Below are 24,575 nucleotides of genomic sequence, written 5' to 3' on the forward strand. Positions count from 1 at the left end.
CATAGTGACCAGTCATTCCCAGTCATTTTGCTGTTAGGGTCAATTTGCATATTACCCTTTTATTATATAGGATAGAGGCCTGGTGCACAGGTGGGGGCCGGCTGGTTTGCCCTGAAGGGTGTCCCAGATCAGGGTGGAGGTCCCGCTGGGGTGCCTGGCCAGCCTGGGTGAGGGGCTGAGGGCTGTTTTCAGGCTGGGCACACCCCTCAGTGGGCACCCTCAACCCATGGGGGTGTGGCCAGCCTGGGTGAGGGGCTGAGTGCCGTTTTCAGGCTGTCCACGCCCCCCAGCAACCCAAGCTCCCAGCCTCTCCTTTTTTTCTTTTCTTTTTTCCTGGGATTTATTTATCTTCTATAATTGAAACTTTGTAGCCTTGAGCGGAGCCCAGGACCAACCAGGGCAGGTGGGAAGCTTGGCTTCCTCCATCGCCGGGGAAAACCCAAGCCCCCTGCTCACTCGTGGCCGCTGCCATCTTAGTTGGGTTAATTTGCATACTCGCTCCTGATTGGCTGGAGGGCATGGCTTGAGCGTAGCAGAGGAATGGTTAATTTGCATGTTTCTCTTGTATTATATAAGACAAGACTGTGTTCACAGCCCAGAAAGGGGTGCATCTACAGTGCCCAGCTCAGGTGATTGGGGAGGCTGAGCCACTGGGCCCTATAGTACACCTACTACACAAGGCCACACTACCAACTCAAGGAGACATAGCAGCTATTCCCAATACATAGAAACAAACACAGGGAAGCAGCCAAAATGAGGAGACAAAGAAACATGTCACAAATGAAAGAAATGAAAGAATCTAAAAGTCAAAATAAATTAATACGAAATCTAATGAATAGAATGAACTGGTGAATAAAATAGAATCAGAGGCATAGAAATAAAACAGACTGACAATTTTCAGAGTGAAGGGAGGGGGCAAGAAGAGATTAAACGAATCTTATATGCATTATCTATGGACACAGACAATAGGGTGGCGAAGGCCTGGGATAGGGCAGGATCAGGGAGGAGGGAAATAATGGGGGGCAAAAGAGAGACATCTGTAATAATCTCAACAATAAAGCTTTAAAAAAAAAACAACTCTTCTTTGGTGCTGTGGAAAGGTAGGTATCAACTAAGGATACAAAGAGCTTTGAACATCAATGTAAGGATTTGCACTTAATTCAGTTGATCATGGCAAGCCAATGAAAAAAAGAAAAATGATAGCCCTGGCCGGGTAGCTCAGTTGGTTAGAGCACTGTCCCGACACACCAAGGTTGTGGGTTTGATGCTTGGTCAGGGCACATACAAGAATCAACCAATAAATATGCATAAATAAGTGGAACAACAAATCAATGTTTTTTTCTCTCTCTCTTCTTTCCTCTCTCTCCCTAAAATCAATAAATAAAATTATTTAAAGAGGAAAATGATAATAACAATTATTTGAAGAAGAAGATTCTAGATGACTTGTGCAGGTTGGAGAGGTTTGAAGGACTGGAGGAAATAATAAAACAAAGTTAAGAACCTATTCAATTATCACCCTGGCAGGAGTGATTCAGTTGGTTGAGCATTGTCCCATGAATCAAAAACTCACTGGTTCGATTCCGGGTCAGGGGCAGATACTCAGTTTGCAAGTTCAATCCCTGGTCAGGATGTGTACAAGAGATAACCAATGGATGGTTCTCTCTCACATCGATGTTTCTCTCTCTCTCTCTCTCTCTCTCTCTCTCTCTCTCTCTCTCTCTCTCTCTCTCCCTTGCTCTCCTTCTCCCTCCCCCTCTCTGAAAAATAAATTTTATAAACATTATTTTAAAAAATTGTTTAAAATAAAAAGAGAAACTATTCAATTATCCACAAATTAGGTGCCTGGTGGCTGAATAGAATGGTGGGAGGGTAAGCAGAAAATGAGTATAGAAACAAGTAAACAGATTGAGGAAGCCTGAAAATAGTAGCAAACTGGTAACATTAAGTATGAGAATAAGATAGAAAGGATTATTAAAGATGATTAATTTCAGTTCAGCAAACATTTATGGAGAACCTACTTTATATTATAAAAATATAAATATAGCTCAACTCTCAAGATGCTCAGAATCTATTAGGAGAGACATAATATCCATTTAAAAAACGATATTTGCCCATAATAAATATAATAATGTGTAAACAACAGGATATTATAGTCCAGAGGATGACACAATCCTGAGTAGAACTGGGAAGACCAACATTTTCATTTTAAATCTGAATGGCAGTTGGAATAATGGTATTTTTGCCAAATAATGTATATTCTTTCTTCAAAATGTATCTTAATCTACCCTCCTTAAATCTCTTTCTATTAACAAAGTCCAAACATAGACCATCTTTTGTTTGTAATACTTCATGACTCCCAACATCAAACATAATCTCTCACCCAGTTGCTCCTCAGGAGAGCAAATAAATTACCAAAATGTCAAGACTACTTTCATCACACTTCTCTTTCTTCTCTAAGGAGAGGACTTTGGTGACTTCCAATGACTTTGAGGGTCAACCTGTTGCTCCCCAAAACAGTCACCTCTCTAAGGACTCATTCACCATTCATCTAAGCTCTTCTCATTTTTGGTCATAAAAGCTTTACATTACTTTTTATCCTAGTTAAAGAGATATATCTTTAAAGAGAATTTGAGGAGCACCTGACTTCTGAATCAGAAAATCAGAGACTGTATATTGGCTCTGCCACCTCCTGGTTAGACGATATTGGACAAGTTAGTCTGCACTCTTATTTCTGTGTCTGAGGAAATAAAGCCAACCTCCATGGGAATATTTGAGGATTTATGTGAAGTTTTTATAAAGTGAGAAGAGCCAGGATATAAACTTCTATAACTATGAAGATGATTGTAGATCCATATTAGGTAAAATCAGTTCTTTACTTAATGAATGATCAGCCTAAATGGTTCAGAGCCTAGATCAAGGATTGGCTATCCCGAGTTGCTGATGCCATTTGTTTTGGCAAGCCAGGCTAAAGGGAGGAGGGAGGTGGCATATTAGATGATTTTTAATCTATATCCATAAAGTGATTTGCCAAGACTATGAAGCTTTTGGCTTTGTATCCCTATCCAAGTCAAATAAACTGAAGTTTTCATCTATAAAGAAAAACAAAAGCCTAACTGGCCTCTTAAAGTTTGATTAGATTAGAATTTCCAATAACTGCTCCCCACTCTGTTTTCTAAAGCATTATTAGTTTGGGAAACTTTTTTCCCCCTCACTATTCTCTTCTTGTATGTAAAAATTTTGCTAGTCATTTGTTAACTATAACAATGCTGTCCAGTAGAACATTCTGCAAAGATGGACATATTCCATGTCTGTGCTGTCCAGTATGGTAACCACTGAGCACCTGTGGCTACTGCGTACCTATAATGCAGCTAGTGCATCGACAGAATTTTTTACTTTAATCTTAATTAATTTAAATTTAAGTAACCACAGGTGTCTACTGGCTACCGTGTTGGGCAGTTTCGGTCTATTGTATGTGGGCCAGAGGCAGACAAAATTAAAATTTTTAAATCAGCTGACAAGGTTGGCAACCAGAGTGTCTACAACACCCCAGTTATAAAATTCTGCTTATGTCCTTCAGAGTTGGAAGCTAGGACATAGTCCTTTACACAAATATACCTGTACAACCATGATTCATAGCATCATTCATGGTGTTCCCCCTGCTTAGAATGCCCTTCCCCCAACTGTACCCCAAGCAAACTCTCATTCTTCTTTCAAAGCCAGTTCAAATGTTACCTTCCCCAGGAGTCTCCTTTGATTTTTTTTTTTTAAGCAACATAGCAGAGTGAAAAGAGTTGCCATTTAACCCAGGGATCCCACTTCTAGGAATATATCCTAAGAAATCTAAAATACCAATCAGAAAGAATGTATGCACCCCTATGTTTATAGAAGCACAATTTACAACTAAGATCTGGAAGCAGCCCAAGTGCCCATCAGTAGATGAGTGGATAAAAAAGTTGTGGTACATTTATACCATGCAATACTATGCAGCAGTAAAAAAGAAGGATCTCTTACCCTTTGAGACAGCATGGAGGGACCTGGAGAGTATTATGCTAAGTGAAATAAACCAGTCAGAGAAAGACAAGTATCACATGATCTCACTCATATGTGAAACCTAATGAACAAAATAAACTGATGAACAAAAATAGAACCAGAGTCATAGAAGCATCGAACAGACTGTCCAACCTATGAGGGAAGGCGGAGGGTGAGGGTTCAATAGATCAATCAAAGGACTTGTATGCATGCATATGAGCATGACCAATGGATACAGACAGGGGTTGGGGGGGGGGGGGGGCGGGTGAAGACATGTGCTGGGGGTTGGGGGCGGCTGGGGAGAGGTCAATGGGGGGGGGAAAGAGACTTATGTAATACTTTAAACAATAAAGAATTGAAATTTTAAAAAAAAACTGATGAATAAAATAGATTGGAAGACATAGAACCATGGAACAGGCTGAAAAATCTCAGAGGGAAGGTGGGGGTGGGAAGGTGTGGTGGAGAGAGATTAAACGGGAAACTTATATACATGCTAGAGGCCCGGAACACAAAATTCGTGCATGGGGGGAGGGGTCCCTCAGCCCTGCACCTTCTCCCAATCTGGGATCCCTTGGGGGATGTCCGACTGCCAGTTTAGGTTCGATCCCTCTTGCAATCCGGGACCGCTGGCTCCTAACCACTTGCCTGCCTGCCTGCCTGCCTGACTGGCTGATTGCCCCTAATCACTTGCTTGCCTGCCTGATTGCCCCTAACTGTTCGCCTGCCTGCCTGATCACCCCTAACCGCCTCTGCCTGCCTGCTTGATAGCCCCTAACCGTCTCTGCCTCAGCTCTCTCACCTGGGACCCAGGCTTCCCTCCCTCTGGTTGGCCACAGGCACCTGGGACCCAGCCCGGCTTCACCTGGGCCAGCCACAGGCACCCAGGACCCCGGCAGACTTCGCCCCGACTGGCCGCAGGCACTTAAGTTTAGAAACCCCCACCCAAAGAAATGCCGAAAGTGCATTATATATTTTACAGTATTCCTACCAAATATGAACACAGAAAGACATACCAGGGTCTAAGAAAAGTCTTTTTAGTATTTTCATATTATCAATCTCTTAGAAAACCTAGGAAATCAATTTTTACAGGATGAGAAAGAAAAAAATGGAAGTAACCCAAGGAAATAGATAACAGAAAAAAACAATTTAGGAAACCTGGGGACACGTTCTGGAGTTTAATGTTAATGAAATGATCAGCTTAGAATATCACCTTAAAGTAGTTTTGAATAGTGGTTAGAAAAATATCAGCCCACAGGAATTTTCCACAGGCCTTCCCAAATTTATTAGTCATGCAGTAAATAGGAATAGCCTAAGGAAGTATGCTTTTACTATGGGTTATATTTTATTTTGTTTTGTTTTTCTTCATTCTTACTTTCCTACTATTGGCTTTTTGTTCTTGGTGGTGGTGGTGGGTTGTTTTTTTTATTTGTTTTTAAGATCCAAACTTAAGGCTCTAAGTATATTTGCAGGCTTCCCCACCTTTTACACCTTAGAGCCATGGCTCCCTCAGTTCCTTTAAAGTAGAATGTCCTTGGAACCTGTCTAACATATATCAAAATCCTACTCGATTTTCCATGCAAAATTTAAATATTATTTCCTCCTTGAAGAATTCTACAATAATATTTAACTGCTCTTCTGTCCTATGCTAATTCTAAGGAGAAAGAAACCAGCACTTGATGAGCCTCTACTGCATGTCAAGTGCTCTATAAAAAAAAAAAAAAAAAAATTATTTTAACCTTCTCCACATCCTACAAAGCACTACTTCCTCCATTCTGCAGAATGGGAAACTAAGGCTATGAGAGGCTACAAAGCACAATAATAAGTCATGGAGTTGAGATTTAAATGGAGCCTACCTGATTTCATAGTCCATGGGTTTTACATCATTTCATGCTGCCTCTGTTATAGCCTTTATCATACACTGACTTACAATGAGTTGTTTATATATATTGGTCTACTTTTGCAGTTAAAAGATCTTTGAAGGCAAAAGCTTTAAAGACTTTGTAAGTTTGAATCCTCCGGTCCTAGCACAGTGTCTAGTATGTAGAACATACAACACTTTAGTCGTGGGAGAAATAATGTGAAGAAATTAATACAATGTTCATTTTTCTCATATAATTAGCTCTCATGTGACCTCAAGACCTTAAAAAATAAGACCATGGCTTCCAGACATAACAGAGTAACTGAGACCACAGCTGTCCTCTTATAAACAGTGAGAAAATTGGAAAAAATATACAAAAAAAATTATTGTCACACACTGGACAAAAGTCAGTGTCGGACTATGATCTCTACACAAAAGAAAATGAAAAAGGTAATCTCCCAAATGGCCCCTAATGCCTGTCTGAAAGCACTTTCTGGAATGCAACACAGGAAGTGATAATTCAAGCAGAGTACAAATGTCTTGTTGACTTCAGGTGAACAGAGCTCAGAGTTTAACGAGGAGGAAAGAGAATCTACAGGAGAGAGTACTAACGTACTAATGAGAGGGAGGTTATGCAGAGAAGAGCGTGAGAAATCTGCACAGGTGTCCTCTTGAGACTATGGGTGAAAACTAAACTGCATATGCATAGAGTAAATGCCACAAAGTCAAGCAAAGTACCATGAGTGGTAATCTGAATAATATCCAGAACTCATACAAGATTGTGAGACATTTTGACCAGCTGAAGTAGAGACCTCAAAGATTATCTAGAGCAGTGGTTCTCAACCTTGGCTGCACATTAGAATCACCTGGGAGTCTTTTTAAAATCCTGATTTCTGGGCCTCATCCTCCGGAAATTCTGTTTCTTTGTTATGGGGTGGGGCCACAACATTAGTAACAAAGAAACAGAATTTCCGGAGGATGAGGCCCAGAAATCAGGATTTTAAAAAGACTCCCAGGTGATTCTAATGTGCAGCCAAGGTTGAGAACCACTGATCTAGAGCATGCATGGACACTCCAGAAGAGTCACACCCTAGTAGCAAAGCTAAACAAGCTCAATAGTAGTAATTCTTAAAAGTTAGAGTATACCAGCCCTGGCCAGTGTGGCTCAGTTGGTTGAGTGTTGTCCTGTGCACCTGTGTTTTTGCAACTGGCTTATTCAACATAATGTCTTCAAGGTTCATCCTTGTTGTAGCATGTGTCATTCAGGCTGAATAATACCCCACTGCATGTATATATCACATTTTGTTTAACCATTCATCCACTCATGGACATGGGGGTTGATCTGGCTATCGTGAATAATGCTGCCATGAAACACGAATGTACAATTACCTCTTCCATTTCTCTGCAATCTTGAAATGATTATGAGAAATGTCAGAGAAGGCTATAAGTTGCAAATGGGAAGACTGATGGGCAGGAGCTAACGTTCTGCCAAAGAATCCTGGTGAACTTCAGAGGAAGACAGCATGGCAGGAACAGCAGTCTTGGACATGTATAGATGAAAGATCAACCAGTGGGGACCCTTCTTGGCCTTACACCCTGCTTGGCTACAGTCACACAGAGAAGCACTGGCTTCTCATTTTATATTTCTAACTGTAAAACTAGGTACTATTAATCTACCCACTACCTGAGTGTGATAATGATTTATAAGCTAGTGTTAATAGGTGTATTTTTAAGATGAAAGACAAAGAGCAAACCATCTTATATTAAAATAAATTAAAGATAAAACTTGGCAGTGTAACCAGTGAATATGTTCAACTATAAACTTATCCTGCAGGCAATTCCTTTGTTGGCTTAATATTTCAAAAGCTTTCTTTTTTCAAGATCATTCTTGTCTGCCTAGCAGTAATATACACTGAAATTAAAACTAGCTGAAAACATTTAGCCAAGAGAGCTAGAAAGGCTTTTTTCCTTCAAAAAATAGTGGTTGGTATGTATTTTTAAATCCTTTATATGACATTTTATTTTTCCTTTCAAAGAGCAACATGGAAGTTAACAGTCTAAAAAAGAAAAAGAAAAGAAAAACTCTGGTACTAAATTAAGAGAGCCCTGAAAAACAACATTCCACCTCAGAATTCACTTTCAAAGCTATGTTCACACTGACGATGTGCACAAAGGTGTGATTTGTGTATGACTACATACAATAGTTGACATATAAACTGAGTATTTCCCACAGTTTCTTTTATACTTTCCTTTTTAGTTTATATCATGAAAAAATGAAAATAAATAAAAATTTATAAAAGAGGAGTACTTGTTTATTTTTTTAATAAAAGTATTTTTTGGCACATTATAAGAAACAATAACTATTAACAGATTTTTTTTTTATCAGATACTGTAGTATTTATCAACTTCCCAGCACCTAGCAAAATGTCCAGCACCTATCAGGTGAAAAAAATATCAATGAATGAATGTGTAAAAGAACAAATGAGTGAACAAATCAATGAATTTGGTTATTCTGATGTGTCTGTATATATTCATTTCATAGTACTATCTTCTAATAGCTGCCATATGATCACTTTGGTTTTGGTGCTAAGCAAAATGTGCCAAATATGTAAATAATGTTTTCTGGAAACAACATTACTATCCTTTCTAAACTCCTATATTAAGTACTTTGAATTTCAGAAAGATATTGCAGGAGTGAGTAGATAAGAATAAGCTCCTTGCAAAAACAACAGGCATCCTATATAATAAAAGGCTAATATGCAAATCAACCTAACAGTGGAACAACTGGTCGCTATGATGTGCACTGACCACCAGGGTGCAAACGCTCAATGCAGGAGCTGCCCCCTGGTGATCAGTGTGCTCCCATAGGGGGAGCACCGCTCAGCCAGAAGCCAGGCTCACAGCTGCTGAGTGCAGCAGCGGTGGCGGCAGTCGGGCATCCCCCGAGGGCTCCCAGACAGTGAGAGGGCACAGGCCAGGCTGAGGGACCCCACCCCCATCCCTGCTGAGTGCATGAATTTTGTGCACTCAAGAATTTTGTGCACCGGGCCTCTAGTGTTTTGATAATAACAGATGATTCCTACTTCTCAATTTCTGGTCAAAGGGATTCTCTGCTTCTTAGCCAAGTGACAGAAAGATTGGTTATAAATAAATAGAGAACACACAACCAAAAAAGGTCACACTGCATCTTAAAAATCAACTAGTTTTAGTCTCGAACTGATGAATAAATTTCTTCTACTACCACAGGCCCAGAAAGATATTCAGCAGCACCCTGGAAAATTCACTAGTTAATTCCAAATGCAGTCCATTCTACCTTCAGATACACTTCTAAGGATCACAGAACTCTTCTTTATATGGAGCCAAAATCTATCTCCATATAACATCTAACCACTGGTTGTCATTTTGCATTCTGGAGCCTCACCATCTCATTCTAACCTCTCTTCAATAGGGTTGCCCAGCAAATATCAGGTGATGGCTACTATGACCCCCTATAGGCTAACATCCTGTCTTTCTTTAACTTGCTTATATTTTTTAAAATCCCCTCGTTAGTTTAGCTATTTTCTTCTGGATGTGCTTGAAGCTTTTTCCTCAAAGTGTAATAATCTCATACAAAGTAGTCACTTAGAATAAAGCAGGACTCTCACCAACCCTACTCTAGACATTCTGTTAATGTAGTCTAAGATCATACTGTGTTTTTTTGGAAAGGAATATAACAAAGTTGTTCACATTAAATTTTAAGTTAACTTAAGGATGTTGTCTCTTTTTTTCCTACCCTACATCTAAGCCATTTCTCCACTATTCTGTAATACATAGTATTATATATAATCCTATATAATACAAGCCTAATATGCTAAGTGTCCAACCGTTCATTCAAACGTTCAACCAGTCGCTATGACGTGCACTGACCACCAGAGGGCAGATGCTCCGACCGGTAGGTTAGCTTGCTGCTGGGGTCCAGGTGATAGGGACTGGGGGAGACAGGCTGGACACACCCTGGAGCCCTCCCACAGTCCCTCCCCGGCCGGCCAACCTCCTGTGATCCCTCCCCAGCCGGCCAGCCCCAATTGGCCCCAACTGGGACTGGGTGAGATGGGCCAGCCACTCCTGGAGCCCTCCCGCGCAATCCCTCCCTGGCCCCAATCATGCATGGGTGGGGTCCCTTGGCCTGGCCTGCACCCTCTTGCAATCCAGGACCCCTTGGGGGATGTCCTCAGGCCAGGCAGAGGGACCCCACCGGTGCACAAATACGTGCACCGGGCCTCTAGTAATATATAAACTTGTTCTCAATAAATTTTATCTTCTTGGTCAAGTCCATCATTCTAGTATGTTTAAACCTTTTTTGATTCCTGTGTCCGTCACCTAATAATTTTAGCCATCCTTCCCCAATTGTGTATTATCTACAAATTTGATCAGTGTGCCAACTATATTTTCTTTTAACTCTTTGTTTACATAACATAAAGCTGAAGACTGATTCCTAATTCCTGTGGCATCCCAGAATCTTCCCTCCAGGTTAACACTTTTTCTCTTAAACACTCTTTTAGATGATGGTTAAACAAGTTACATATCAACATAACTATATTATCATATCACATCGTTCTTGTTCATTTAACCCTCAATTATATCATGGCAGACCATGCCAAAAAGCTGCATAAAATTAAGACACTTATATTGTGTGATTAATAGTCTAATAACCCTCCAAAGAAGAATTAAATTAGGTTAATCTATAAACCATATATGACAAACCTACAACGAACATCAGACTCAATGGGCAAAAACTAAAAGCATTTCCCCTAAGAACAGGAACAAGACAGTGATGTCCGCTTTCAACACTCTTATTCAACATAGTACTGGAAGTCCTAGCCACAGCAATCAGATAAGAAGAAATAAAAGGCATCCAAATTAAAAAGGAGGAAGTAAAACTCTCATTGTTCGCAGATGACATGATATTATACTAATAAAACCCTAAAGACTTCACCAAAAAACTACCAGATTTAATTAATGAATTTGGCAATGTAGCAGGATACAAAATCAATACCCAAACATCAGTGGCTGTTTTGTACACCAATAGTAAATTCTCAGAAAGAGAAACTAAACAAACAATCCCATTTACCATTGCAACAAAAAAAGTAAAAAATTTAGGAATAAACTTAACCAGGGAGGCAAAACACCTGTACTTGGAAAACTACAGGCCGATGAAAAAATAGATAGAAAAAGATATAAACAAGTGGAATATACTGTGTTCATGGATTGGTAGAATCAACATCATTAAAATGTCCATACTACCCAAGGCAATCTACAGATTCAATGCAATCTCTATTAAAAAACCAACAGCATATTTCACAGAATACTCCAAAAACTTATATGGAATCAAAAAAGATCCCAAATAGCTGCAGCAATCTTGAGAAAGAAAAACCAAGTTGGAGGAAACACAATACCAGATTTCAGGTTATACTACAAAGCCACTGTAATCAAAACAGCCTGGTTATTGGCACAAGAACAGGCATATAGATCAATGGAACAGAACAGAGACCCCAGAAATCAACCCAAGCTATTATGCTCAATTAATATTTGTCAAAGGAGGCAAGAGCATATAATGGAGTCAAGAGAGTCTCTCCAACAAATGGTGTTGGAAAAATTGCAAAGATATATGCAAAAAAAAAAAAAATGAAACTACACTTCCAACTTACACCATACACAAGAATAAACACAAAATGGATAAAAGACTTAAATGTAAGTTGTGAAACCATAAAAATCCTAGAAGAAACCATAGGCAGCAAAATCTCAGACATCTCTCATAGCAAGCAATATGTTTACAGATACATCTCCTAAGGCAGAGAAAATAAACAAATGGGACTACATCAAAATAAAAAGCTTCTGCACAGCAAAAGAAACATCAACAAAACAAAAAGGAAGCTCACTGTATTGGAGAACACATTTGACAATGACACATCTGATAAAGGGTTAATATCCAAAATATATAAGGAACTCATACAACTTAACAAAAGGAAGACAAACAATCCAATTAAAATATGGGCAAAAGACCTAAATAGACACTTCTCCAAAGAGGACATATAGATGGCCAAGATACATATGAAAAAATGCTCAAAGTCACTGATCATCAGAGAAATGCAAATTAGAACGACATTGAGGTATAGCACCTCACACCTGTCAGAATGGCTACCACCAACAAATCAACAAATGATAAGGGCTGGCAAGAATGTGGAGAAAAGGGAACCCTAGTACACTGCTGGTGGGAATGCAGACTGGTACAACCATTATGGAAAACAGTATGAAGTTTCCTCAAAAAATTAAATATGGAACTGCCATTTGACCCAATGATCCCACTTCTAGGAATATATCCTAAGAAATCTGAAACACCATTCAGAAAGAATGTATGCACCCCTATGTTCATAGCAGCACAATTTACAATAGCTAAGATCTGGAAACAGCCCAAGTACCCATCAGTAGATGAGTGGATAAAAAAGCTGTGGTACATTTATACCATGAAATACTATGCAGCAATGAAAAAGAAAAATCTCTTACCCTTTGAGACAGCATGGAGGGACCTGGAGAGTATCATGCTAAGTGAAATAAGTCAGTCAGAGAAAGACAAGCATCACATGATCGAACTCATATATGGAATCTAAGTGACAAAATAAACTGATGAACAGAGTGGATCCAGAGACATGGAAGCATGGAACAGAGCGCAGAATCTCAGAGGGAAGGCGGGGGAGGGTGTATGGGTGGGAGGTAATCAACCAAAGACCTTGTATGCATTTATGCATAACCCATGGACACAGACAGTGGGGTGGTGAAGGAATGGGGGGAGGGGATCAATAGGGGGAAAAGGGGACATATTTAATACTTTAAACAATAAAGAATTATTTTTAAAAAGAATATAATTGTGTGTGACAGATGAGAATTTAAAGTAATGAATCTTAGAGCCAATAGAAGGAAAAAAATACAACTAATTTATGCTACAAAGATAACTCTAGCATTGGTTAAGAAGCTTCATAACTTCAAATATTAATTCAGTCTTTTCAGTTTTTCAGGTTTATGGATGAAAAATGCTTCTGATATTGCAATTCACTTAAATATTTAAGTTTCTACAATGGATCTATCACTATACACGTTCCTAGAAGGTCCTACCCTTAGTTAGGAAGTGGTGTCTTGCAATAGAAGCCATCTTATCAAGTAAAGAACTGGTTATCTGACAAAATAAACAAAATCCAGAATAAAAATACATGGAATATTATACTCTCTAATGATATGTTCTAAGTAAGACACTCGAGGCTCGTTGATTAGAGCATCGTCCGATACACCAAGGTTGTGGGTTGTGGGTTTAATCTCTGGTCAGGGCACATACAAGCAGCAACCAATGAATGCATAAATAAGTGGAACAACAAATCAATGTTTCTCTCTCTCTCATCAATAAACAAATAAAATAGCTGCTGAACCTAAAGGATTTTGTTTGTTTATTCATTTTTGCTTTTGTTTTTTGCCTAATTGTCCCATTAGGAACACTGGCAAAATTGATTTAAATGGTGTTAAAAGTCAAATCACTATATCTGGCTACCATTCAAAAAGAAAGAATTATTTTTGTAATTTCCTCTGAGAATTACAATCAGTTCAAATTCTCAAGGACATTTCATAGGTGGGGCATATATTTGAGAAGAATCCAGAGCTGGCATGTAACTGCAAGCAAAGCAGGTAATTTCAAGGAAAGGCATCATATCCCCAAGGCTAAGGTGATGGCATAATACAGAAAATTCCAAATGAAAGTTCTCTCTACAGTTGTAGCCTTATAGTGGGGTTGCCACCAACCCCACTGCCTCTTCCCAGCAATGAAAAAGTCATTGTGCTTTTATAAAAAGTACCTCATTTCATATCAAAATGCAAGGTCAAAAGCCAGTAACTCATGTAATATTTTTAAAACCTCTTTCTTTTAAAAAAAAAAATGTGCCAGGAATTTCTATTGTATTCTGAATTATGTTTGTCATGACTTTTAAAGAAGAGTAGAATCATAGAATTTCAGAGTTGAAACCTGTGATAACATTTAGTCTAAAGCTTTCCTTTTTCAAAGCTCCCGAGAACATAAGAGATTTACCTGAAGTCAAGCAGCCAGTTACCAGAATTAATGACGACATATAATTCTGTCACCTCTGTGAAATAAGACACTAGGTCCAACAGAACACACTGATGATCTCTACTATACACGAAGCATGCTTTTCCTGGCAAACAACTACTTCACATTTGAAGTGTCTACTAATTAGGAAATCAAATCATTTCCACATAAACAAAATGAAAACCTCTCTCTGCAAACTACAGAAAAACGGGTGCTGAAGTTATATGGTACAAACTGCATTTTACAAACCACAGTATAATAATCTAAGTGTATAGTAATCAAATGTCATCACATAAAATTAAAGATAAACTCAACATGTCAAAACAGAAGATCAAAGCACTTTTAACACTGCGGGGGCCATCACGTTCCATGGCCCGTTCCTTGATCACGCCTGTAATTCACACAGTTCAGTGAATCACAGTCCCTCTGCCTGCTGCAGTAGAAACAAACCTCAAAAAACTTTTTTTTTATTGACAAACATATGAAATATGCTCAAATCATGTCTGTGAAAAGATTAGTGCATCACCACTTTTCTATTAAACTTGATCCTGGAAAAAATAGATAAGATGTTTTTCATTCTCAAAATCAGATTCTGATCTAAGCATACATTTTTGAGTTACAGGAAGTGTTCTTGGCTTAATACTGTGGCAAGGAAATACATCATTTAATAACCTGGTATTTCCTGTTTATTGTTTTTTCTTTGTTTGCTTTGTATTGTTTTGTTTTTAAGACCTTCCAAGGCAATGAAACACTACCTATTACCTGAACAATTCAATAAGAAAGAAGCAAGGATAGTATCATTTGGCATTGTATAAAAAACTCCCACTTCGGTTATTTTATTCCTTTAAACTTTGGCTGAACCACACTGACTGTTATTTCACTGAGGAAGCGATTGCCAAGTTATCCACAGGCACATACACAGAGACAAACCACAGTATGGAGGCTGTCAGCCGCTACTCCTAAGAGTATCCTCACGGCAGTGTGTGCTGAGCAATGTGGAGCTATTCAGTAAGCTCAGATAAATGTGGAGTTAGACTAGGCCTTCAGAGATAAGTAATCACCTGGGATAATAACTGCCTCCAAATGAGCTCTGAAAGTCAATACTAAGAAAACCAGTATATTAAATGCTTTTCATCAAAACAAGAGAAAATGATGTAATAAAAGTTCCTGAAATCCTAATCCTAAATAACAAATTCAAGCTTACTCTGGACCTTTACAAATAAGTCATGGGTTTCAGAGCCTCTAAAATGCTCTTTTCAGATGCTGACTTCAAAATTAAAAACTTCTGACTTGTGCTTGTCCCTAAAACTTTGGATAAGTCACTTTCTTATAACTTTGCTTAGATGATAATGAAAGAATAATCATGGATAATAAAAGACCTTTTCTTGACAACCTTAGATATTTCCAGTCTCGTGAGACATATTTTTGAAGTCTAAGATATTTCATGCTAACTTCAGTGCCCACTGAAATACCAGGTCAGATGCAAATGCTATTTGGAATTCTGTTTACGGAAAAGAATTCTAATATTATTGCTAAGGGTTTTCTTAGGGGAATGATGAAAACAACACAGGTCAATTAGTACAGGATTCATAGTGTTCTGTGCATGCCCCATATTACATTACACTCTGCAGTAGCCAATTTCCTTCAAGTCTCTGAAGAAAAATATAATGCTTCTATTGTTACCATAGCATTTTTTGACATCCTTAATTACTGAGACTTAATTAATCTGATACATTTTTCTCTGTATGTTTTAAAGCATCCTTTTAACCTAGAATAGGTAAGAACTTTTGGCTTATGAATATATGTAATTTTTGTTAAAGGCAAAGTTTATATGTGCTTGAAAGCATGAAAAACAAAAATGAACAAGAGGAATCATTTCTGTCTCCAAGGAACTTATAGTCTAGTTTGGAAAAGAGACTTACACATAAGCACATAGCATATGTATGCACACATACAGAGATTTAAACTACAACAAAGCAGGGGAGATCAAGTATAGTGGAAATAATTAGGCAAACCCAAATGAGGCATTCCACAAAATTAAGGACCTGTACTCTTCAAAAATGTCAATGTCATACAAGATAAGCTAAGAGGCTGCTCTAGTAAAGAAAACTAGAAACATGAATAAAAAAAAAAAATCATATATCCCCGATTACCCATAAAGGTCATACTGGGATAATAGCTAAAATTTTAATCTGAGCCATATACTAGATAATAATACAGTACGGAAATTGATCAATATACTGTGGTTATGTAAAACAGTGTCATTATTCTTAATGGACACTTTGCTAAATTATTTAGGGTGAATGGTCACAACCTCTGTAATTTACTAGCAAATGGTTCTGAACAAATGTATAATGAGATATATATATATATATATATATATATATATATATATATATATATGTTTGAGAAAGAAAGAGGAAATATAACTCAATGTTAACAGTAGATAAAACTATGTGACTGTCAAATGGGAGTTCATTATACCAGATATATATATTAGACTCCATTCAAAAGAAATAGAAGACAGTGCTTCCATCATACTAACATACACTTGAAAAGAAAAGAACACACATACAACAATTTTTTAAAATCTTCAATAAATCAACATAAATGTAATAGAGTAGGAGTGTGGTTGAAAAATACTGTGGAAAAACGGGGCCAAATGAGATTATCACAAAGACTCCTCACAGGAAATTATAAATCAGGTTTTGAGAGAAATATTAGTGAGATTACGATAAATGAGATCAGTTGATGGGAGAAGGCATAATGTTGTTTAAGAAAGATTATCTTATAGCAGCAGCAGGACAGGTTAAAAAGGAGAATGACTGATGTTAGGGAGATCAAGAAGAAGACTATTGCTGTAATCTAGGCATGAGGTGTTGGGGGCCCGGACCAGAGTCGTGGCTGTTGAAACAAATGCCTTGAGATGCCCAAAGAATCTGAAAGCAAAAGCAGTTAGTATTTAAAATGTTCAGATCTGTTAGAAATCAGAGTTAAATGCTATATGCTAACTGTATTTAAGTATTTTCCAATCATATATGAGTCAGTTGCATTTTTAACAATTTGCTTCTGTGGGGCAAAAACAACACTGCACACTCATGTTGAACTGGGAGGCCCCAAGGCTGCAGCGCTGTTTACAGTGAGCTCGGAGGGGCTGCCACTGCCAACCCTGCCCACGCTGCAGCTTCATGTTTATAAGACAGCGTGTCGGTAAAGCACATTTTTCTTTCTTTTTTTTCTCCTTCAGTAAAATGAGTAAGCTAACGTTTAGCATATGGAAGCATTTTCATATGGCAAGTCCTGGTGGGGGTGGGATAATTTGCAAATGCCATCAAACAAAATATGTACTTTCAAATGAGGCTGATTAGACAAGATTTCATGTGGCAAAAGCTGTGTGCAATAAGTTACTTCCTTTATTCAAGAAGGGAATATTCAAGTTTGCATCAAATACAGCGGAGTGATCAAGGAAGATGGAACTAAGCAAAACCCAGGAGATTTGGTTTTAAGAATATCATTGAAGATTTTCAGAAAAGTATCTTATTTGTGTGTTGAGGAGTGAAATACAAACACATTTATTTAGTTGTGTGTTTTTTTTTTATAATGTGCTGACTTTATGAATACATTTAAAAGGATAAACAGTCCTTTCAATGCAGAGGAAAAGAACAGACATTGCTCTAGCACAAAGTATTTAGTTTTTATTTTAAACTCATTTTAGAAATTTTAAAGGGTGGCAACAAGACCAAGATGGACTAGAATGCTTTGAGGTTGACATCACACTGCTGCTCCCTGACACTTTTTCATGTTTGTCTCTGTCCCTCCCTGCCTCACTCTCTCCTCCAACTTCTGAACCACTTTTACTTTTAAATATAGCTGGAGATTGCTCACTGGGTAGATAAGTGGAGCATACGTGGAGAAGTACAGGATGAATAAAGAAGAAAACTAAACCCGGCCGGCATGGCTCAGTGGTTGAGCATCAGCCTATGAACCAGGAGGTCACGGTTCAATTCCCGGTCAGGGCACATGCCCAGGTTGCAGGCTCAATCCCCAGTGTGGGGCATGCAGTAGGCAGCTGATTAATGATTCTCTTTCATCATTGAAGTGTCATTCTCTACCTTTCCCCCTCCGTCTCCCTCTTCCTTCCTCTCTGAAATCAATAAAAATATGTTTAAGAGAAGTGATCTGGGCAGTAACCACGTAAATTCACAACTGATATTCTATTATCTTCTCCAAGCTACATGTCCAGAAGTCATTACTGTAAGGATAAAAGGCAAGAATCAAGAGCTTTAGCCTTTTCAATTTCCCTTAATTTCTCTACTTCTAATATTCCAGTGCTAAAGTTGGGACTCTTGACTGAAACACCTGATATTATAAATAACCCTAAAATACAAACCTAATAAGAATTAGAGATGGCTGTAATGAAAATTTGAATGTTCCTCTTTCTAACTATGACCAAATACCCTACCTGTGGCTTTAGGAGGGGGATAATGAAGAGAGAAAGATAGAGAAAGAGAGAATACAGAGAAGTTTTAAGCAGATACAAGGTAATATTAATAGAAACTAATAATGTGAATGGTGTTCCATCTCAGCAAAAGCACTGAACTAAAGGTAACGTTACCAAGAGAACCTAGCTTTAGCTCCCACTGGCTCTTGGGCCTCATTCTCCAGAGCTGGTACAGAATACACCGAGAATATTATAGAACACAATTAGCCCCAAATTTATTTTCAGACTATATGTGTACTTGCATTTTGATTATTATTACTTGCCTTTAACTTTTCTAGATGAATGAGAAGATGCTGACACAAAATTTTAATTACTGCCCTTTCTTTGTGAATTGAATCCATGAACGTTTCAAGAGAGAGAAGATAAAAGTACATTCCTTGTTCCACTTATCTGTGCCAAAGGGCTTGGCCAGACCCAGAACTGAGGCAGGCTAGGGATCAGAGACCTTGAATTGCTTGCTACTTAATACCTGTTCTGCTCCAGGCTACACTGAAGGTTTAGCTTTGATAGTTCAAGGCTAAAAGCCAGTTTTGATAGTTGGCCAGAGGGAACATTTTTAAAAATTAATCTCTTTATACAGCAATACTTCTTCATGAAGATGAAGTGTACTTCCAAACTATCCTAAGTCCAAGTTTATCCTCATTTATGGCTCTGGGAGTTAAAATTCATCCAGCAGCACCACAAAGAGCATTTTTTACAGCTGAGTCAAGTTTTCTAATTTTCAATCAATCAACCAACATGTACTTAAAGGGCTCAGTATAATAGACACATAAGTGAAAGGATTTTGCTCTGAGATAATTGAAATTCTGGTTAAGATGGAAATTAACTCAAACTAAAGATAAAGAAATACACTGTTTGATATTGAGCATTAATATAAAAGAAATTCAAAGAATAAAAATTAGACTGAGTCAGGAAAGTTCAAAATGGCTTTGAAAGGGCCTGGCCGGCGTGGTTCAGTGGTTAAGTGTCGACCTATGAACCAAGAGGTCATGGTTAGATTCTAGGTCAGGGCACATGACTGAGTTTCAGGCTCAATCCCCAGTGGGGGGCGTAAAGGGGGTAGTCGATCAATGATTCTCTCTGATCATTGATGTTTCTATCTCTCTCTCTCCCTCTCCCTTGCTCTCAAATCAATAAAAACATATTTTTTAAAAAAGTTGAAAGGAACATAACAAGATATGAGCTAAGAAACAGAATAGTAAGATACAAAAAAACAACAACAAAAACAACCAAGGAAAGTAAGCATTATAGGTGAGGGACAAAATTAATAATAAAGTCAAGAAGTAAGACTGAACATAGTATTAGGGATGGGGACAGGGATTGGTATAAGGTATAAGGAATCAGTTTAAGTAAAGCATGTGTTTGTTAAGAAACATGGTTGAATAAATAGGTATATGGAATGCTTTGAATGCCAAGAAGACCAATATAAACTTAAAGATTAGGCCAGTGAGAGTCACAATTGGTCATTGTTTAGGGAAGCAGCAGCATGAATTTCTTTAGAGAGAGTGGTTTAACAGCAGCATAGGGTAAAGATTGGAAGCCACAGAGAAGTTGGTGGAGCCATTTAGGAGTGAAGTGATGAGAACTGCAACTACAATAATAGCATCCATTTATGAAGCATTCAACACTATCTACTGAATGCTGAAGTGTTTATCACGTGAACGTGAATAAGACAGATAGGGTAATCAAAAGACTTGTATGCATGCATATAAGCATAACCAATGAAACCAGACAGTAGAGGGGTGAGGGCCTGTGCTGAGGGGTGGGAGTGGCTGGGTAGAGGTCAATGGGGGAAGAAAGGAGACATATGTAATGCTTTAAACAATAACAAATTTTTTTTTAAATAATTTAAATTTTTAAAAACACTAAAAAAAGATAGAGTATTACTGGCCCACAGAAACTGTGAGATAATAAATATTCATTATTATAAGACTCTAAATTTTAAAGTTATTTGTTATAGCAATGGATAACTAACACAGAGGTGAAGCCAGCAAAGGGAACACCAAGTAAGGTTAGAAAAGCAAGAAAGGAATGAAAAAACACACTGCCATTGAAAACCCGGGAGAAGTTTCAAGTAGTAGAAAGGTAGACAGTCAAGGTCAGATATAAAAGAGAAATAAAGGATGATGTAAACTTGAAAAAATGTTATTGAACTTGGTATAGTTCAAAATTAATTAAAATGAAATAATGTAAAAGAAAGTGCTTCGAATGATCATGTTGTTCCTTTCCTCCTTAAGTAGAGAATGGTAGGGAAGTAGTGTAGACAGCGACAGATACCATAAATTTAAATAATTTATATTCCTAAGTCTATGGATCAACAAGCAACCGATTAAATGGCTAGTGAAAAGTATGTCACATGTACAGTAGTATGTATTTTTTTAAAAAATGCACTTGTTTTAGTGAATAAATAATCTGATGAACAGAATGAACTGTTGATTATAATAGAATCAGGGACATAGAAAGGGAATGGACTGACTATTCTTCAGAGGGAAAGGGGTGTGGGAGATGCGGGAAGAGACTGGACAAAAATCGTGCACCTATGGATGAGGACAGTGAGTGGGGAGTGAGGGCGGAGGGTGGGGTGGGAACTGGAAGGAGGGGAGTTATGGGGGGGGGGGAGAGGAACAAATGTAATTATCTGAACAATAAAGATTTAATAAAAAAAAATGCACTTGTTTTGATCTAATATCCTAACTTTAATCCTATATTCTCCCCATAACAAAATATGAATCTTTGAATTTATTCAAACCTCTATCACTCACCAAATGGTGCTAGAAATTATTATTTACATGCTTGCCATCCCTATTACAGGTAAGTTCCTCCAAAGTAGGGACCTGTAACTTACTCATCTTTGAAGGCTCAGTATTTAGAACAATACCTAACCCACAGCAGCTGTTCAGTTGCTAACAGAAAATTACTGAATGTAGTAGAAAAACAATGTCTTTCCAAACATATTCATAGGCCATTTTTGAGGAATTAAGATTTTTCTTCCATTTCTCTTTGTTACATAGTATTGCTTCACTATATTCTCTACTTAGCAACTGTCCACCTTAGAAAATTAGTTGAGGTCCTTCTATCACATGTTCTCTTCTGCACTGATATTCTGCATATTTCACTTCTAATATTATAGACACTTAAATGTCCTTTTCCTATTCATTAGTAATATGCAATGAATTAAACTAAGTATTTGCTCAAAAGATGAATCTAGAGAAAAAAATAAAAGTAATAACTAAAGACAAATGGGAGATGAGTGAAGGATGTACTATCAATTGTTAGACATCAATCATGTAAGTGATTCCTGTATCTGCTTTTGCATGAATCCCTTGGGTTTCAATTTCTTCATTTCTGCAAGTTCAGACTTAACCCTAACTCAATTCTAACTGAATTATATTGAACTGAACAATATTTTTTTCATGCCTTTCTTCCCAGATCATTCCAAGTTTTGGTTTAGGATGTGAAAATATTTGAGTATATCAAAATCTAAAATTTGATATTTCCTTGCCCTCAAATTCATAATTGCCTGAATAAAGTAGTTAAGAGGTTATTTTCTAGGAAAAACTTAAGTAGAAACAGAAGAAATAAGAAAATAAGGTAAAGTTATAAAAATATTTTTAAATTAACATTTAAAGTACACATTAGATGTTTAATTTTTTAAAAGCCTATTTAAGGAACAAACCAACTAAATTTTTAGCTTTTAAAAAGGTCCTGATACACCAAATTAATCTATAACTTTGCCCATTAAAATAGAAATAGACTACTACTAACCTTAAGGAGTTATAATCAGGACAAATTCTTACATTGAGAATGTTTGTGGGCATTCACACAGAACAGCTGCCACCCAGGATGGCTAAAATAACACAAATTAGATGTAATTGAGTTAAAGGACCACACCAGGTTTGTAATTCAATTTGTTCTATGCGGTTTAGGTTTGGGTTTATTTTTCCCCTCCAGCAAACCACGGTTTAAAAACCTCATCAAATGGGAAGTATAAAGACATAGGAATATACATTGCAAATATTTAGCACGAACAATTTACATAAAATCTACTGTAAGTTTAGACGTTGATTTTTTTTAAAAAACCTGAATACAAAAAGCACTTATTTAAGCTTCCTTTGAGGGTCCTACTCACTAAAACTTCTTACTGTCCATTTTTCAATCTACCATCATTTATCCTAGCTGTAAGGTGAGTTTGGTTTTGAGCTAGTTTCCTAACTTTGCACACTTTTTACCTACAGGTAAAGTGTAAATTCCAGGTTAGAGTCAATGCCATTTACAGAGCTCAGTTCAAAATCTTTAGGGTCATTAATATGAGTCAAGGGTAACACCAGAATTTTACCACAGCGGACTTTTCAGCAGCCTCAGATATAGTTGATTAAGCACTGCTGATAGATATGGCTAATTACACTGTCATCACTATGTTGATAATTTTGATTTCTATGGGTCTAACCAGCATAGACCTATCCCTAAAAGAATGTTTAGATAAGATGTCCTGAAATTGACCAAACCCAAACCCTTGATGGGAATCCACTCATACAAGGCAATTTGATCACTGAGGGATATTTAAGGAAAAGAGTTCGGCTTAGAAATCTGTTGCCTCTCACTGTGCCCTTTCTGATAGAAGTCATGGATTTGAAGCAAAATTTGAGGTGAAGAACTTTCCAAGTAAGTAGGGTGCACAACCAGCTTTCAATTCACGCCATGTTAATAGTTCCACATAAAACCAAAGGGTCTGATATAATTAACGGGCTTCATTTCAGAAAATCCTGTTTAACGAGATTTCTCTGATAATTATAGCTTAAGCAGAACACAGCCATAGGAGTGTGTATCAACTTGTAACTAATCAAAAATAAGCACACCTTTTGTTGATATTGATTACCTATAAATTATTTGGATTCTTGCATGCATTAAAAAGTCATTTTGTCCTGGGAAGAGAACACATGAAAACTTTTACTGAGTCAAGCTCTTGCCTCCACAGTTTTCCCTCTGGCAGATGCAGACATGAAAAGCACCTGGCCTGGTAAGTCTTCCTTGCATAGCACTCCAGAACACACCATCAGCCTAGCCCCTCCAAAGGCCAGCTCTTCCGAGATTTCCTAAAACTCTAAAACCACACCCAAGGAGCTTAAACCTCTTAGGTGGCTCAGATAGTAAAGTTATCAATCATTTCAAATGAAGAGGGAAACCGATTTTTTTTATAAAGAATAATATTTTATTTAGCAATATTGGTATCAGGGGGACGGAATTTTTCTAAATTAAGAGAGCTCACTATTTAGTCTTCTGCCTGCTATCTGACACCACCTGAGGTATGCCATAAATCTTCCTGAAAGACAAGGCAGAGAAATACTACTGGCTAATTATAGGGGTCTCATGTATAAACCAGATGCTGAATTGCAAGATGGTTCAGATTGTTGCCAGCTAGAACATGCAAGAGGCACTCAAACTATCTTGGGAGCCTAATCACTATTTTTACGCCAAAGGGAAAAAAAGTGGTTCCATTCTTAAAGGTGGAAGAATGCACAAATGTGGCAATGCTATCTTCCTGTCTTAGATTCATTCACAGTGAAAGTAATCTCTTTAACTTAAAAGGTTTGCCTCCACTGAATTAAATAAATCTCCAATTATATAACCATTATCATTTTACAGATGAAGAAATGAAGGCAAGGCAGAATGATGTGACTCATCCACGTCCACATGTAAAAATTATATTGCAATTAGAAAATAAATATACAACTCTTTCCCCCAAGGCAGGATGACCCATGCAGGCATACAACATAACATACAACATTCACACAGGGAAAAAAAAAAAAAGTGCTCCGGGAAGTCTGGAATACATCAAGAACTTTGTATTCCTCAAGCCCAGGGCAAATCCTATCCCTCTATCCCTTACAGTTCATTCCCCTCACCATTTTCCAAATTTTCTATGATGCTATTAAACTTCTGTTATTTCAATAGTAATTTTTAGAGTAAAAAATTCAGCTTATGTTTTCGAGTAAAGAAAGGAAAAACAACAGCGTATCTTCCCCATTGCCCTTCTTGATCACTTGACTGATTTGAATTCTAAA

At 37.6% G+C, this 24,575-nt stretch overlaps 1 protein-coding gene across 1 annotated transcript in view; it reads right to left on the reverse strand.

Annotated features, from left to right (window-relative positions):
* The window catches only part of RAD51B (RAD51 paralog B), a 521,923-nt gene that overhangs the window by 413,216 nt on the left and 84,132 nt on the right, over positions 1-24,575 (reverse strand). The gene's annotated exons all lie outside the window — the stretch shown is intronic.

The sequence above is a fragment of the Myotis nattereri genome (assembly GCF_964212035.1).
Source record: "Myotis nattereri genome assembly, chromosome: 1".
Lineage (NCBI taxonomy): Eukaryota > Metazoa > Chordata > Mammalia > Chiroptera > Vespertilionidae > Myotis > Myotis nattereri.